We start from the raw sequence: 17,500 nt of genomic DNA, 5'->3' as shown, positions 1-17,500 counted from the left end.
GAGGTAAGGATATAATAGACCAATGAATAAGTGAAAAGATGTAACACTTTCGACATTCTCTAGATCAACGCGTAACACAAGTACATGTATTTAAATATGTATAAACAGCCCGTCCTCGCATACAAAGATCCAAGCTCGTTGATCCAGCCGCCAAACCCCCTGTTTATGAATGAAAAGCTTTTTACACACGACTCACAACTGATGACGTCCGAACACTTCCGGAACAAATGCTTCGCTCACGTCCTCTGTTCGACCCACAATTTTATAAATGCTTCACCCACGTACTTCAAATACAAATAATCGCCAACAGAACCTAAACACCTAACCTAACCTATGCCTAACTATACCTACAATTTTAATGTATAATAATATTAATTTTTATATAAGAACAAACCCATTTTTATTACACAGTATGTTAAAATTGATGAATGCGGGGAGGGCGGCCGCTGCTTTAACCAGCCTAGTGTGAGGACGGGTTGTCTGGGGAGGACGGCCGCTGCTTTAACCAGCCTAGTGTGATGACGGGTTGTCTGGGGGAGGACGGCCGCTGCTTTAACCAGCCTAGCGTGAGGACGGGTTGTCTGGGGGAGGATGGCCGCTGCTTTAACCAGCCTAGTGTGATGACGGGTTGTCTGGGGGAGGACGGCCGCTGCTTTAACCAGCCTAGCGTGAGGACGGGTTGTCTGGGGGAGGATGGCCGCTGCTTTAACCAGCCTAGTGTGATGACGGGTTGTCTGGGGGAGGATGGCCGCTGCTTTAACCAGCCTAGTGTGATGACGGGTTGTCTGGGGGAGGACGGCCGCTGCTTTAACCAGCCTAGTGTGAGGACGGGTTGTCTAGGGGAGGATGGCCGCTGCTTTAACCAGCCTAGTGTGAGGACGGGTTGGCGAGTACAGCAGGATACAGCTGAGGAGGAGCAACAATCAGGCAACAATAACAGAAACATCAGCGCCCATCGAGGGTTGACAGTATTACCAGCAAAGCGAAACGTGTCTGTTGTTTCGCGAGGCTCAGACCATCACAGCTCAGCTTGTTCCAGCCAACCAAAATTGGGCAACAGCTGATGCGTCCTGCTCTGTGTGTGCTACTGCGCGGGCCTCAAGCCTCTGGCTGGCCCCATGATGCAACCCAGCCCCATGATGTAAATATTAATTACTAATTAGTTCAAAAATTAATCCCAAACTTCATTACGACTCACGAACACTAGGCAGAGGAAGAAGGGGTGGTGGGGGAGGGGGGGGGTGTAACAGGAAGAGTGGGAAGGGGGGGAGGAGAGGAAGGAGGAACTATCTGAAAACTCGACCCCCTTCTCCCACCACCAACTACCACACAATAACTCTGTCAACACAGCATCTAAATGACCCCCAAAACAATGTGTCCCCGTGACCCTTGACCTCGCAGCCTAAGGTCATGAGACAAGACAGACAGACAGACAGACAGACAAGACAACCATCTTTTAACTGGTGACTGTGCTGCTGTTGGCTCTCTACCCTTGACACACTTCCCGTGTCCCCTCCTCCCCCCCCACCCCCCCCCCACACAAGCACTTGATGCCTGGCATATGTGTGTACCCCCCCTTCCCTCCCCCCCCCCAGCCCCACATAGCCTCAACAACTACATACAACTCCATATGTTTCTCTAAATACAATTATACAGCAACAAAACTGCTCGCTTTCTAAGATAGAGAATATAGGCTGTACAGGATGACGTCCACACGATATATTCTTAGAAATGTATATATTTTTAATAACTAATCAATGTTCTAATAATGATTTGTTTATATTATGTTTGTGATGTAATGATAATGATACAATGATGACAAAATGATACCATTTTTGACAAAGGTGTTTCGCCACTTTTGGGCCGAGATGTGATGTCACTTTTGGCCGAGATGTGATGCCACTTTTGGCCGAGATGTGATGCCACTTTTGGCCGAGATGTGATGCCACTTTTGACCGAGATGTGATGCCACTTTTGACCGAGATGTGATGCCACTTTTGACCGAGATGTGATGCCACTTTTGGCCGAGATGTGATGCCACTTTTGGCCGAGATGTGATGCCACTTTTGACCGAGATGTGATGCCACTTTTGGCCGAGATGTGATGCCACTTTTGGCCGAGATGTGTTGTCACTTTTGACCAAAGTGTGTTGACACTTTTGACTAAAGTGTGTTGACACTCTTGACCAAGATTTTATCCCCACGAATTAAAATCATAACTCCAGCGATATGAGGAATATTTACATAAGGACGTATGCACAAAGCAACACCCAGACGTACAGAATACACTCATACACGCAGAATACACTCAAACACACAGAATACACTCATACACGCAGAATACACTCAAACACACAGAATACACTCATACATACAGTTCAACCCGTCCTTTTACTGACTGCACTACATTTCTTACTCGCCCAGACGTAAAAATGACGGTGGTTTAGGAAAATTAAACCCACCTTAGTCTTGACGATTTTAGGGACTAATGAGAATCGGCTGTGGATGGTTAGGTTAGGTTAGGTTAGGTTAGGTTAGGTTAGGTTGGTCGAGTTTCGACGCTTTTAGTTAGGCTAATCCACTATTTTTTTTTACGGAGGGGGAAATCGAGAGAACGGACTGAATACATACAGAACATGCATACATACTGGCCACTTATACATAAAGTTCTCTTATACATACAAAGTGGCAGTATTTATTCACAAATCTCCACTTATAACACAGCTTATTATACGTCAACCAGTTTACACAAGCAATCAAATGCACCACCATGGCCAAGTTTACATAAACCCCCACTGCTCATATATTGAGGTTTACTCACATTAGACCTATGGCGATTTACATAAAAAAGTTTTCAAGTTTGCTTTTAACAATGGCCGTGGGGTCTGTGAAGTGGGCCCAGGGGTCAGTGATTCCCGGAACCACCAACAGCAGGTAAACAGGTGGGTGCTGAACAGGTGGACGCTAAACAGGTGGGCACTGAACAGGTGGGTGCTGGACAGGTGGGCGCTGAACAGGTGGGTGCTGGACAGGTGGGCGCTGAACAGGCGGGCACTGAACGAGGGTGGGTTAGGGCAACCATTCAATGACTATTTATCCAGGAGAGTGAACTATCTGGCTCGGTCCATCCCACACACTCATGTCCCTACAAGATGTGGGAAGGAGGGGAGAGGGGAAGGTGGGAAGGGGAAAGAAGATAGGAGAGGGGAAGAAGAAGATGGGAGGGGGAGGGGAAGAAGAAGATGGAAGGGGCAGGAAGAAAACGGCCAAGTGACTAAGACAAATATTGAGGTCAGTTCCTCATGATTCTCTCGTTGAACTCGCCCCTCGGCCAGCGCGTTAATCTCCCCCTCACGCACGCACAAGCTTATGGTTACACGCGCTCGCTCATGCACGCACACTCACACACGCGCGTGCAGACGGCAAGCTCCTCTCCACCGGGACTCAGGTACAGGGGGACACAGGAACAGATCGAGAGTTGACTCAGTGTGAGAGGCTAGTCCACAGGAACATCAACATTTACTGCCCAAAAATGTGTCCAAATTTACCCGCGGTGGAAGGAGGAAGTACATAGGGGAAGTTGGCCAAAAAGACGGAGGAGGGGAGAGGGAGGGGGGAGAGGGAGGGGGGAGAGGGAGGGGGGAGAGAGAGGGGGGAGAGGGAGGGGGGGAGAGAGAGAGGGACGAGGGGAAGAGGAAGGGGGGAAGAGAGAGGGGGGAAGAGGGAGGGGGGAAGAGGGAGGGGTGGGAGAGGGGTTTAGGAGCGATGCTGTGTGGTCTTGAAAGAGGGGAGCGTAGGGCGGTGAAGCAGAAGTCGTCCTCGGGCGGTGAAGCAGACGTCGTCCTCGGGCGGTGAAGCAGAGGTCATCCTCGGGCGGTGAAGCAGAGGTCGTCCTCGGGCGGTGAAGCAGAGGTCGTCCTCGGGCGGTGAAGCAGAGGTCGTCCTCGGGCGGTGAAGCAGACGTCATCCTCGGGCGGTGAAGCAGAGGTCATCCTCGGGCGGTGAAGCAGACGTCGTCCTCGGGCGGTGAAGCAGAGGTCGTCCTCGGGCGGTGAAGCAGACGTCATCCTCGGGCGGTGAAGCAGACGTCGTCCTCGAGCGGTGAAGCAGATGTCGTCCTCGGGCGGTGAAGCAGAGGTCGTCCTCGGGCGGTGAAGCAGAGGTCGTCCTCGGGCGGTGAAGCAGACGTTGTCCTCGGGCGGTGAAGCAGACGTCGTCCTCGGGCGGTGAAGCAGACGTCGTCCTCGGGCGGTGAAGCAGACGTCGTCCTCGGGCGGTGAAGCAGACGTCGTCCTCGGGCGGTGAAGCAGACGTCGTCCTCGGGCGGTGAAGCAGACGTCGTCCTCGGGCGGTGAAACAGGTGTCGTCCTCGGGCGGTGAAGCAGACGTTGTCCTCGGGCGGTGAAGCAGACGTCGTCCTCGGGCGGTGAAGCAGACGTCGTCCTCGGGCGGTGAAGCAGACGTCGTCCTCGGGCGGTGAAGCAGACGTCGTCCTCGGGCGGTGAAGCAGACGTCGTCCTCGGGCGGTGAAGCAGACGTCGTCCTCGGGCGGTGAAACAGACGTCGTCCTCGAGCGGTGAAGCAGACGTCATCCTCGGGCGGTGAAGCAGACGTCGTCCTCGGACGGTGAAGCAGACGTCGTCCTCGGGCGGTGAAGCAGACGTCGTCCTCGAGCGGTGAAATGATGTGGTAGAGGCCGACTCCATACACAGCTTCAAGTATAGATATGATAAGAGCCCAATAGGCTCCAGTTCATTGACGGTTGAGAGGCGGGACCCAAGAGCCAGAGCTCAACCCCCCCCGCAAGCACAACTAGCCGAGTACATGTCGTAACCAACAAACACCACAACCAGTTTTTTTTCTTCACTAAACCAAAAGAAAACAAAATCCGTCCATGGTGGCCACCAGAGGCTTGAATTACTCGGAGTGTTGCTTTCCCCTCACTTTTCCTTCTTGTATATCAAAGACTTTTTTAAAGCAAGTCTATTTACACTCTATAAATATTACTCACGCAGGCAGTAAGCGAGAGGCGGAGTTGTGTGGCTTGTATGGTCTTTGGGGACTGGGGGGAGGGGGGGGGGGGTGTCAGGGACTCCTGGGGTCTCAGGGGAGGGGGGTGTGTCACGGAGTCCTGGGGTCTCAGGGGAGGGGTGGTGTCACGGAGTCCTGGGGTCTCAGGGGAGGGGGGGTGTCACGGAGTCCTGGGGTCTCAGGGGAGGGGGGGGTGTCACGGAGTCCTGGGGTCTCAGGGGAGGGGGGTAACGGACTCCTGGGGTCTCAGGGGAGGGGGGGGTGTCACGGAGTCCTGGGGTCTCAGGGGAGGGGGGTAACGGACTCCTGGGGTCTCAGGGGAGGGGGGGCACGGACTCCAGTAGTCTGATGGGGGGGGGGGGGGTCACGGACTCCAGTACCCTGAGGGAGGTGGCCACGGACTCCAATAGCCTGAGGGAGGTGGCCACGGACTCCAGTAGCCTGAGAGAGGTGGCCACGGACTCCAGTAGCCTGAGAGAGGTGGCCACGGACTCCAATAGCCTGAGGAAGGTGGCCACGGACTCCAGTAGCCTGAGGGAGGTGGCCACGGACTCCAGTAGCCTGAGGGAGGTGGCCACGGACTCCAGTAGCCTGAGGGAGGTGGCCACGGACTCCAATAGCCTGAGGAAGGTGGCCACGGACTCCAGTAGCCTGAGGGAGGTGGCCACGGACTCCAGTAGCCTGAGGAAGGTGGCCACGGACTCCAGTAGCCTGAGGGAGGTGGCCACGGACTCCAGTAGCCTGAGGGAGGTGGCCACGGACTCCAGTAGCCTGAGGAAGGTGGCCACGGACTCCAGTAGCCTGAGGGAGGTGGCCACGGACTCCAGTAGCCTGAGGAAGGTGGCCACGGACTCCAGTAGCCTGAGGGAGGTGGCCACGGACTCCAGTAGCCTGAGGGAGGTGGCCACGGACTCCAATAGCCTGAGGGAGGTGGCCACGGACTCCAATAGCCTGAGGAAGGTGACCACGGACTCCAGTAGCCTGCGAGAGGTGGCCAGTAGGAACACCCGCACTATACAACACGTACTGGTGATGCAATATATATAAATGCATTTCTGATAATTCAGATAAGTTGATAAGCAAAGAAAACAACTGTTTATACACAAGTATTGACTGCGTCGTGAGCATTGAGCGCTCTAGCTTCTCTTACGACAAGTTTATTAACTGATAAAATAAGAAAAATAAACATACCTAACGTTCGCTAGTTCACGAGCTTACAAAGTCCAATACCACAGATACGACAAGTTATCATGCGAGCAAACACGACCGTACAAGGTTGAAACAGAAACAAATAACAAAGGGAAAAAAAATCGATCCGAACTAAATATATACAGCAAAATACGGTTGAGGATTTAGCCAGAGCCTAAAGCGGAGGTGACACAACTCTCCGCCGACGCCAGGCAGCCTAGCAAAAACTACAGACGAGCTGGCAAGGCTGATGCTTAATATGATTATAATGAAATATAATCCATCCCTTCTCCTTCCCCCAGCTCCCCCCCATCACCACTTGTGGCTTGTAGGCGAATGTGACGTGAAAGATTTGCAGGAAGCCACGGGGGCGCTCCAAGCTGTCATTACCAAAGTCATCACTGATCTTCTCGTGAGTAAACTATGTTATACGTAACAACACAAGAATGAAGGTATAACTGCAGAAGGCTTATCGGCCCATACAAGGCAGCTCCTATTTATATCCACTCTATCTCATTCATATATATATATATATATATATATATATATATATATATATATATATATATATATATATATATATATATATATATATATATAACCTACGCTTGGAACAATCAATTGATCCTACTTCTATTATGTTACAGGGTAATTGGTTCCACAAATCAACAACCCTGTTACCGAAATGGTATTTGCCCAGGTCTTTCCTAAAAATATAAACTTATCTAATTTATACCCATTTTTTCGTGTTCTGTCTTGTGTTGATACTTTTAATACCTCTATTAATATCCCTCCCCTTGTTAAGTCCATTTATCCACTTGTACACCTCTATCATGTCACCCCCTAATTCTTCGCCTTTCCAGACAATGTAATTTAAGCTTTGTCAATAAATGGACGCTATATACGGCGTGTTTTAACGGAATGCATCTCTTTAAGAGGTGATGCCAACCTTAAAGGGCTCTGGTCTCCTGAAGAAAGGAGACCGTCCAAGGGTGTGATGGATGAGACTGTTGGAACCTCCATTCATCATAATACAAAGTCATCCATCAGCGTCGCTGACGACATCAATTACCATCGGCACCACTGGAAAAAGAGCTCTCTCCTTAAGCCTTAAGTATTGGCTGCCCCAACCTCTCTGGCCCCGAGCGATACGGTTAACTATGATGGACATCCCATAGCGCGGTCTCCTAGTGTGGGACTCTGGACGTCCCTTAATATGGTCTCCTAGTGTGGGACTCTGGACGTCCCTTAATATGGTCTCCTAGTGTGGGACTCTGGACGTCCCTTAACACGGTCTCCTAGTGCGGGACTTCGACCACATTCTTCTCTCTCAGCACGGTATGCTGCTGAGAAATAGATTTGGGAGTGGATCAAATTCCATCACTAACACCAGAGGCACACAAAGGCAGGGTGACATCAGCAGCATATGGAATGCTGGCAAACATTAGAATGTCGTTTAGGAACCTAAATCAGGACGTGTTCAAAGCAATCTACACCGCTTTTGTTAGACCAGTACTGGGATATGCAACACCTGCTTAGTTACGCAAGCACTTACGAACCTGTACATCTTTTCTCAATCTTTGGCGGCTTTGTTTACGATTATTAAACAGTTAATGAGCTCCGAAGCACCAGGAGGCTGTTTATAACAATAACAACAGTTGATTGGCAAGTTTTCAAGCTTGTAAACTGTTTAATAAATGTAACCAAAGCCATCAAAGATTGAGGAAAGATGTATACGTTCGTAAGTACTCGCGTAACTGCTTCATGAATCTAGATCTTGGTTCTTGCCTTGTTTCACGCACTCCTCTACAAAAGCAGTACTACAAAAGATCTTTTTTTGGAGCGCTATTATTTTGTTTTGTTTAGGCCAACCCATCATCCTCTCACAAACGCGTCATTGTGGTATGTTATGACCCAATGTTGTGAGCGTTATAAAAAGCAACGCTCACCAAACATAACACAATCCCCGTTTTCTACGCATCAGATTGTTAGGCTAAGTGCGTTGTTTAAATGCGTGCATTGCCAATTGCGTTATGACGGTGGATGTTGTGCGTCGTGGGAAAACAAGAGAGCAACGCTGAGAGAAGGCGTCACTCAGTCTCCCCCGCGGGTACCACATCATCTTGATCGAGACAGAAACCGAAGAAAATTAGACAGGCGTTGATCTGTCAACCCAAAAATTCCTGGCTCGAACGGACAGGAATGAATATATCTCTTCATCATTATTGTAATATTCACAGCACTAGTAATATTATTCATAAAATCAATACAAAGTCAATTAGGATGGAAAATTCGTTAACCAAGAGTAGAATTGGTTCTTCAACCGTGTTGACCTTAGACGATTGAACAGCCAATTCATTTTGATCTCAGGGGATCTGACGGATTTGGAAGGTGGACTGTGTTGTTCTTTGATAGTGTCACGGGTGTAGGCAGGTGTTGAGGTCCTGACTGTCACGGGTGTAGGCAGGTGTTGAGGTCCTGACTGTCACGGGTGTAGGCAGGTGTTGAGGTCTTGACTGTCACGGGTGTAGGCAGGTGTTGAGGTCCTGACTGTCACGGGTGTAGGCAGGTGTTGAGGTCCTGACTGTCGCGGGTGTAGGCAGGTGTTGAGGTCCTGACTGTCGCGGGTGTAGGCAGGTGTTGAGGTCCTGACTGTCGCGGGTGTAGGCAGGTGTTGAGGTCCTGACTGTCGCGGGCAGGTGTTAGAGGTCCTGACTGTCGCGGGTGTAGGCAGGTGTTGAGGTCCTGACTGTCGCGGGTGTAGGCAGGTGTTGAGGTCCTGACTGTCGCGGGTGTAGGCAGGTGTTGAGGTCCTGACTGTCGCGGGCAGGTGTTAGAGGTCCTGACTGTCGCGGGTGTAGGCAGGTGTTGATGTCCTGACTGTCACGGGCAGGTGTTGAGGTCCTGACTGTCACGGGTGTAGGCAGGTGTTGAGGTCCTGACTGTCACGGGTGTAGGCAGGTGTTGAGGTCCTGACTGTCGCGGGTGTAGGCAGGTGTTGAGGTCCTGACTGTCGCGGGTGTAGGCAGGTGTTGAGGTCCTGACTGTCGCGGGTGTAGGCAGGTGTTGAGGTCCTGACTGTCGCGGGCAGGTGTTAGAGGTCCTGACTGTCGCGGGTGTAGGCAGGTGTTGAGGTCCTGACTGTCACGGGCAGGTGTTGAGGTCCTGACTGTCACGGGTGTAGGCAGGTGTTGAGGTCCTGACTGTCACGGGTGTAGGCAGGTGTTGAGGTCCTGACTGTCGCGGGTGTAGGCAGGTGTTGAGGTCCTGACTGTCGCGGGTGTAGGCAGGTGTTGAGGTCCTGACTGTCGCGGGTGTAGGCAGGTGTTGAGGTCCTGACTGTCGCGGGTGTAAGCAGGTGTTGAGGTCCTGACTGTCGCGGGTGTAGGCAGGTGTTGAGGTCCTGACTGTCGCGGGTGTAGGCAGGTGTTGAGGTCCTGACTGTCGCGGGTGTAGGCAGGTGTTGAGGTCCTGACTGTCGCGGGTGTAGGCAGGTGTTGAGGTCCTGACTGTCACGGGTGTAGGCAGGTGTTGAGGTCCTGACTGTCACGGGCAGGTGTTAGAGGTCCTGACTGTCGCGGGTGTAGGCAGGTGTTGAGGTCCTGACTGTCGCGGGTGTAGGCAGGTGTTGAGGTCCTGACTGTCGCGGGTGTAGGCAGGTGTTGAGGTCCTGACTGTCGCGGGTGTAGGCAGGTGTTGAGGTCCTGACTGTCACGGGCAGGTGTTAGAGGTCCTGACTGTCGCGGGTGTAGGCAGGTGTTGAGGTCCTGACTGTCGCGGGTGTAGGCAGGTGTTGAGGTCCTGACTGTCGCGGGCAGGTGTTAGAGGTCCTGACTGTCGCGGGTGTAGGCAGGTGTTGAGGTCCTGACTGTCGCGGGTGTAGGCAGGTGTTGAGGTCCTGACTGTCACGGGTGTAGGCAGGTGTTGAGGTCCTGACTGTCACGGGCAGGTGTTAGAGGTCCTGACTGTCGCGGGTGTAGGCAGGTGTTGAGGTCCTGACTGTCGCGGGTGTAGGCAGGTGTTGAGGTCCTGACTGTCGCGGGCAGGTGTTAGAGGTCCTGACTGTCGCGGGTGTAGGCAGGTGTTGAGGTCCTGACTGTCGCGGGTGTAGGCAGGTGTTGAGGTCCTGACTGTCGCGGGTGTAGGCATGTATTGAGGTCCTGACTGTCGCGGGTGTAGGCATGTATTGAGGTCCTGACTGTCGCGGGTGTAGGCAGGTGTTGAGGTCTGGTAGCTGAGTGGACAGCGCACAGGACTCGTAATCCTGTGGCCCGGGTTCGATTCCCGGAGCCAACAGAGACAAATGGGCAGAGGAGACATGGGCACTACGTGTCGTGTAGTGAAATGGGCAGAATTTCTTTCATCCTGATGCCCCTGTTACCTAACAGTAAATAGGTACCTGGGAGTTAGACAGCTGTTACGGGCTGCTTCCTGTGTCTGTGTGTGTGTGTGGAAAACAAAATAGTTAGTAGTCCAAAGGATCTCCAAAGGATACCTGATCAACCAGGCTGTGACTCATAAGTCAGGCTGCGAGCAGCCGCATCCAACAGCCTGGTTGATCAGTCCAACAACCAGGAGGCCTGGTCGACGACCGGGCCGCGGGGACGCTAAGCCCCGGAAGCACCTCAAGGTAACCTCAAGGTAGTTAGTAACAGTTGATTACTAGTTGAGAGGAGGAGAGTAGTATTGACCACCCTGAGGAGTAAAAGCAGAGCTCAACCCCTGCAAGCACAACTAGGTGAACACAACTAGGTGAATACACCAGGAAGCCAAGTGAGGAGAGGGGCCCCCCTAGACGCCCGCCGTGTGGTGTACCCGGTAGCTCCCGGGGTACTGTGTGTGTGTGCACAGCGGCGGTGTGTGGTGGGTGTGCTCTGTGTTCATTCATTGAGGCGAGCGTGCGCCTGACCTACATGTACCAGCGCCGCAATTACCCGCGCAAAAACTGGTTTGGGGAGTTGACCAGAGAACACGCGCTGCCCCGGTCCCTTCCCTCCCTCCCTACCCTCCCTCCCCTTCCTTCGTCTGTCCCACCCCCTCTTCCCTTCGTCTGTCTCACCCCTCTTCCCTTCGTCTGTCTCACCCCTCTTCCCTTCGTCTGTCCCACCCCCTCTTCCCTTCGTCTGTCCCACCCCTCTTCCCTTCGTCTGTCCCACCCCCTCTTCCCTTCGTCCGTCTCACCCCTCTTCCCTTCGTCTGTCTCACCCCTCTTCCCTTCGTCTGTCTCACCCCTCTTCCCTTCGTCTGTCTCACCCCTCTTCCCTTCGTCTGTCTCACCCCTCTTCCCTTCGTCTGTCTCACCCCTCTTCCCTTCGTCTGTCCCACCCCTCTTCCCTTCGTCTGTCTCACCCCTCTTCCCTTCGTCTGTCCCACCCTTCTTTCTTCGTCCGTTCCACCCCAGGGGCCTGACAGCTGAGTGGACAGCGCTTCGGATTCGTCGTCCTGAGGTTCCGAATTCGATCCCCGGTGGAGGCGGAAACAAATGGGCATAGTTTCTTTCACCCTGATGACAGCTAAGCCTAAGGACGCTAAGCCCCGAAATCATCTCAAGATAACCTCAAGAAGATAACCCCTTCCTTGGCCCGTCCCATCTCCTTCCTATGCCTGTCCCACACCCACCCTTCGCTCTTACCACACACACCTCTACAAAAAATAGGGTGACGAAAAGAGGAAGATAGAGAGAGGACGGGAAGTATCTATTGTCCTAATACGGATTCCTTCAGTTGTGTACCTTGAAGGTGATTAAATGTCACCTACCATCACCCAACGTATCTTGACCAATAACACCTAAATACTCCACAGAAACATTAGATTAGTCATAGCTGAAGCACTACATGTCAAACATTCAACTCCTATGAGCAATTGTTGTTGTCATAGATTCAGCTACTGGGAACAAAAAGTTCCAAGTAGCACGGGCTATGGTGAGCCCATAGTGGACTTACCTGGTACAGAAGTGGGGCTGTAACTTGTCCTATAAGCATGTTGTTGTTGTTATAGATTCAGCTACTCAGTATAAGTTCCAAGTAGCACGGGCTATGGTGAGCCCGTAACTTACCTGGCACAGGAGCAGGGCAAGAAGCACGGGCTATGGTTAGCCTCGTGGACGGGAGATGTCTCCCGTGTCCTATGAGTAGGCAGCTTACACTTATACACGTCTAGCCATCTACAAGATGTTTAGAACTACCAGACTACACTGCGCCTACTCCTCAAGCCATGAGAATACACGGTTAATATTACAAACTCCACCTTGACTGGGTAGTCCCTCAAATCTCTTCATTTAATATGTAATATGTACTGTAATCTCTGTCAGTTTGTATTCACACTTACAGCCCCGCTCCTGTGCCAGGTAAGTCCACAACGGGCTCACCATAGCCCGTGCTACTTGGAAGTTTTTTGTTCCACGTAGCGAATCTTAAACAATAAACAAGAACAGTTTGTGTTCAGTTCCTTCGGCCTATGAAGATGTAGAATACATACATACATACATATATATATATATATATATATATATATATATATATATATATATATATATATATATATATATCTTCCTAACGAACAGAACCTAGAGTTTAATATTCGACAGTCAAATCCGGATCGTCTATAATGAAAGCTCAGCCCCCCCCCCCCACGTCCCCAAGGTACCGTCCTTGCTCAGGTACTTTTTCCTCATCCTCATATCAGACACAAACTATAGTACTGTATCAGCCTTTGCGGTTGACACCAGGACTTTCATGAGAGTAGACAACAGCAAATCTCTAATCTGATATTAATCAGGTCTTTCAATGGGCCACAAAAAATAACATGATGTTTAATGAGGATAGATTTCCAGCTACTGCGCTATGGGAGAAAACAAAGAAAATATCAAAGCGGAAATCACATATAAAATGCAGTCAAACCACATTATTGAGAAAAACTATGCACATAATTTGGGAGCAATCATGTCGGAAGACCTTATTTGTCAAAGAACACAATAAAGTAGCTGCCACAACTGCAAGAAAAACTTGTTGGATAACAAGAACCCTTCAATCAAGAGATGTCATACCAATGATAGTACTTTTTTTAAGAGAGTGCTCTCTAGAATGGAATAACTGCTGCACACTTACAGCCCCATTCAAAGCTGGAGATATTGGGAACTCCACCTCCAAATAATGTTTAGGATTTGTCATAACCAATCACTACAGACTTTCAGGAATTTAGGGCAGGTGCAGAGTGCAAACCCTGAAAACACAAACCAAAACTGTCTCTATTTTCCGCTTGTTACAACTTGTAATAAAGTTGTTACATCTTGGCTTAACGTGTTTATGACGTATTAGAACGTTGTTACAACTTGCTATATTGGTTGTTATAACTGGTTAGGAAGTGTTAAAACTTGTTCGAACGTTGTACCAACGTCGTAGTTTCGGTGTGTGTTTGGTGGGAAGACATGCTGTCCATATACATGCTGTCCATATACATGCTGTCCATATACATGCTGTCCATGACTACTTCCAAGTCCTGTAGGGTCTGGGTGGCATCTGAAATATGATCTGATGTTGGTGTCACATTCATGAAGAATACCTCTGGATTATTATCGACCTTAAGTGTGTATAATTGTTTACTTAAAACAGAACTCTTCTGTGCCCTCAGTATTTCACTTATTTCTTTGTTGTCATCTGCGAAAGTTCCATCGCCCTCGTGTAAGGGCCAAATGCTAATGTAGTTGTTGTTCTAGATTTTGCATTGGAGAGAAAGTATTTTGCGTGCCTCTCTATTTCACCGAAATCCTTCTGCTCTTTTTACCTCTCCTGAATTTTATGTCTTGTAGCTTTAGCTGGACCTTCTCTGTTTCTCTGCACACCCTTCCTTGTCGTTCTTGAGAGAGAGTGCGGCTTTTGAATTGGTCGAGTTTTTTCTTCGGAGGGAACGTTCGAATTGGCATCTATTTTTTTTTCTTAGTAGTATATGATTTGAGCATATTTCTGACGGCACTGTGCCTATTTTCTCGAGGCACTAATTTAAGACTTAATCGAAATCCTCAGATTCTGCAAAATTCTAATTAATTTTGTCAATAAAGATGTTAATAATAATAATAACTAATTTAGATTTCCATTATCTTGCTTTTCTTTCGAGTTTATTTGTGTTAGGTTTTGGTTTATTAGTTCCCAGTTAATCTGTTTATTATTAAAATATAATTTGCTGAATTCTCCTCTTCTTAGAGTTGAGACTTGCTGAACAGGTCTACTGTCGATGCTTGTCTGATCTTCAATTAGGTCGTGAACCGTTTAACATGTGTTCGTAATCATTATGTTCCTAACCAGTTCATCACCCAGGTAGGCGCCGGCGAGAAACAATGGGCAGAGTTTCTTTCACCCTATGCCCCTGTTACCTAGCAGTAAAATAGGTACCTGGGTGTTAGCTGTCACAGGCTGCTTCCTGGGGGTGGAGGCCTGGACGAGGACCGGGCCGCGGGGGCACTAAAAGCCCCGAATCATCTCAAGATCACTGATTGTAAAGGTAAGGTCTAGGTAAATACCATATGAATACTGGAGCACTTGATGATATTTCGGACTTGTACCCAAGACTGACAGTGTAACGCATTAGTTATACAATGTATGTTCTTATGGACTGCTTTATCGTGTTATTGCGTCGCAAAAAAACAGGCACTGTTTTTTAATAGTAATACTTTCAATATTCCAGGAAGAACAAGGTTAACGACCGTGAAGGTCGTTAACAGTCAGCACGGTGTGGCTCGTCCGGTGGCGGGAATTTCTGTTAGCCAATCAGAACACCGGGCGAGGCAATGACTGCTGGTCGGAGAATGAACTGAACAGAAATCTATACTCCCCTCCATCGCGTCGACGTCCAGTTGTCGCGTGTGTGTGTGTGTGTGTGTGTGTGACCAGCTGGACCCAACTGTTACAGTTATCTTGAGGTTATCTTGAGTATGCTCCACCCTCACCAAGGAAAAGGACGCGAGGACCTAGCGGCATGGTAGACGAAAGTTGTGGAAGTCACAGTCTTTGATATTTAGAGGTCGGCGTTGAGGTAACACGCAGTTTCCTGATAGTGGTACTAATTCCGGAAAAGTGAATGATCCTTAAGTGGGAGGAATTACCGAATAAGTGACGACTTTCTCATGGTCATAGTATCTCAAGTTTATATGTATTATATTGTATATAATGTACTCTCTTATGTATTTCGTTATATAGCCGAATATATCCATGATGCAGTCTTTTCCAAAACTATTTCTTGTCCTTTGTCACACCTGACAATAGGTCATGCTGAGAATGACACCTGATCAAATTAATGTACCCCGTTATATTACAAAGAAACATAAGAAAAACACTCGGAACAAACCTATTTTAAATGTGTTGGGTTTTCGACAGTTCGATCCCAACAATGTCTAGAGAGGGTTTTTGGTCTAGATGGCTCCACTGTTTGCTGGTGTACGGCAAACACCAGTAACAATCATAATATGCAGGCGACGAGTCACAATAACGTGGCTAAAATATGTTGACCAGACCACACACTAGAAGGTGAAGGGACGACGACGTTTCGGTCCGTCCTGAACCAATCTTACAATCGACTTGAAAATGGTCCAGGACGGACCGAAACGTCGTCGTCTCTTCACCTTCTAGTGTGTGGTCTGGTCAACAATCGTAATATCTCTCTCTCTCACACACACAATCGTAAGAGGTCATTTGTGTGTGTGACTGTTCGTTCAGAATGCTTCCTTAGATAATCTGCGATAGAACTATATTAGCCATTCCTACACTTCAGGTGCCGTAAGTTTAAGTCACCAAGCAGCATGATGTTTAAGGCTGGGCTTGTGGCGTCTTCCAAGCAGCACTGTCTATATTAGTTGGTCCTTAAACTGCTGAAGATCTACCAGTACTGACTTAGGACACTAACCACATCTAGGATATCTACCTCAATCACCAGCACTTCCGCCATAACATTTGCGGTGTCTAGCAGCTCCGTGCAGATGAGTGCATCTTTAATGAGGAAGATACTCAATAAAAGAACGAAGAAGAACGCAACATTGTGATCAAAAGAGGCGGAGCGTGAATCACTGTACAAACTCACTTGTTCGCTGGTATAAGGGGCTGAGGTGATAAACAAATTGCTCACTCTTAGAAAGCAATGAGCAGAGTTGAAATGAGTATAAATCATCGCAAGGCTTAAACCCGGTGGTGGTACCTCGCATCCGGGTTGCCACAGACAAACAAACAAATGTGGTATCTGCACTAATGCGCGCGCGCGAGCGCGCACACACACACAGGCTGTAAGGTTAATCCTCTATCTCAAAGCGCGTGCACACGCGCGCACACACAGCTACGCGAACAGACAACGGAATCTAACCTCACATCGCTGGAAAGAAGAGTTAGGGGGAGACATGATTACCACATACAAGATTCTCTGAGGAATTTATAGGGTAGATAAAGACAATTTATTTAACACGGGAGGCACACGCACAATGGACACGGGTGGAAACTGAGTACCCAGATGAGCCATAGAGATATTAGAAAGAACTTTTTTAAGTGACAGGGTAGTTAACAAATGGAATGCATTAGGAAGCGATATGGTAGAGGCTGACTTCATACACAATTTCAAGTGTAGATATGATAAGAGTCCATTAGGCTCAGGAATCTGTACACTGGTTGATTGAAAGTTCAGAGGCGGGACCAAAGAGCCGAAGCTCAATCCCCCGCAAGATCAATTAGGGGAGTACACAAACACATATTAATCATAGTGTAACAGTTTATATAGGATATATATATATATATATATAATATATATGTATATATATATATATATATATATATATATATATATATATATGTATGTATATGTATGTATGTATATATATGTATGTATGTATATATATGTATATATATGTATATATATGTATATATATGTATATATATATGTATATATATATATTTTATTAAATATGACCGAAAAAGTAAGATTAATAATTCTAACACGAATTTTCTCAATCTTTCGTACATTATGCTTCACTGTTGGAGGTAAATCAAAAATCACTTCTCCAAAATTCATTTTTATTTCTAGTCTGACGCGACACGGGCGCGTTTCGTAAAACTTATTACATTTTCAAAGACTTCACAAATACACAACTGATTAGAACTTGCGTTTCCCTGATTTTATATCTACATTTGAGTGAGGTGGGAAGGGTGATGTGGCATTACATTTGAGTGAGGTGGGAAGGATGATGTGGCATTAGAGGATATTAATAGGGTATTAAAAGTATCAACACAAGACAGAACACGAAACAATGG

At 48.6% G+C, this 17,500-nt stretch overlaps 1 protein-coding gene across 1 annotated transcript in view; it reads right to left on the bottom strand.

The window, feature by feature from the left end:
- The window catches only part of LOC123759412 (ADAM metallopeptidase with thrombospondin type 1 motif A), a 353,349-nt gene that overhangs the window by 310,122 nt on the left and 25,727 nt on the right, over window positions 1-17,500 (bottom strand).

This window comes from Procambarus clarkii, chromosome 32 (assembly GCF_040958095.1).
Source record: "Procambarus clarkii isolate CNS0578487 chromosome 32, FALCON_Pclarkii_2.0, whole genome shotgun sequence".
NCBI classification, from domain to species: Eukaryota; Metazoa; Arthropoda; class Malacostraca; order Decapoda; family Cambaridae; genus Procambarus; species Procambarus clarkii.
Note: the sequence above shows the minus strand (reverse complement) of the source record. Positions and strands in the feature narration are given on the sequence as shown.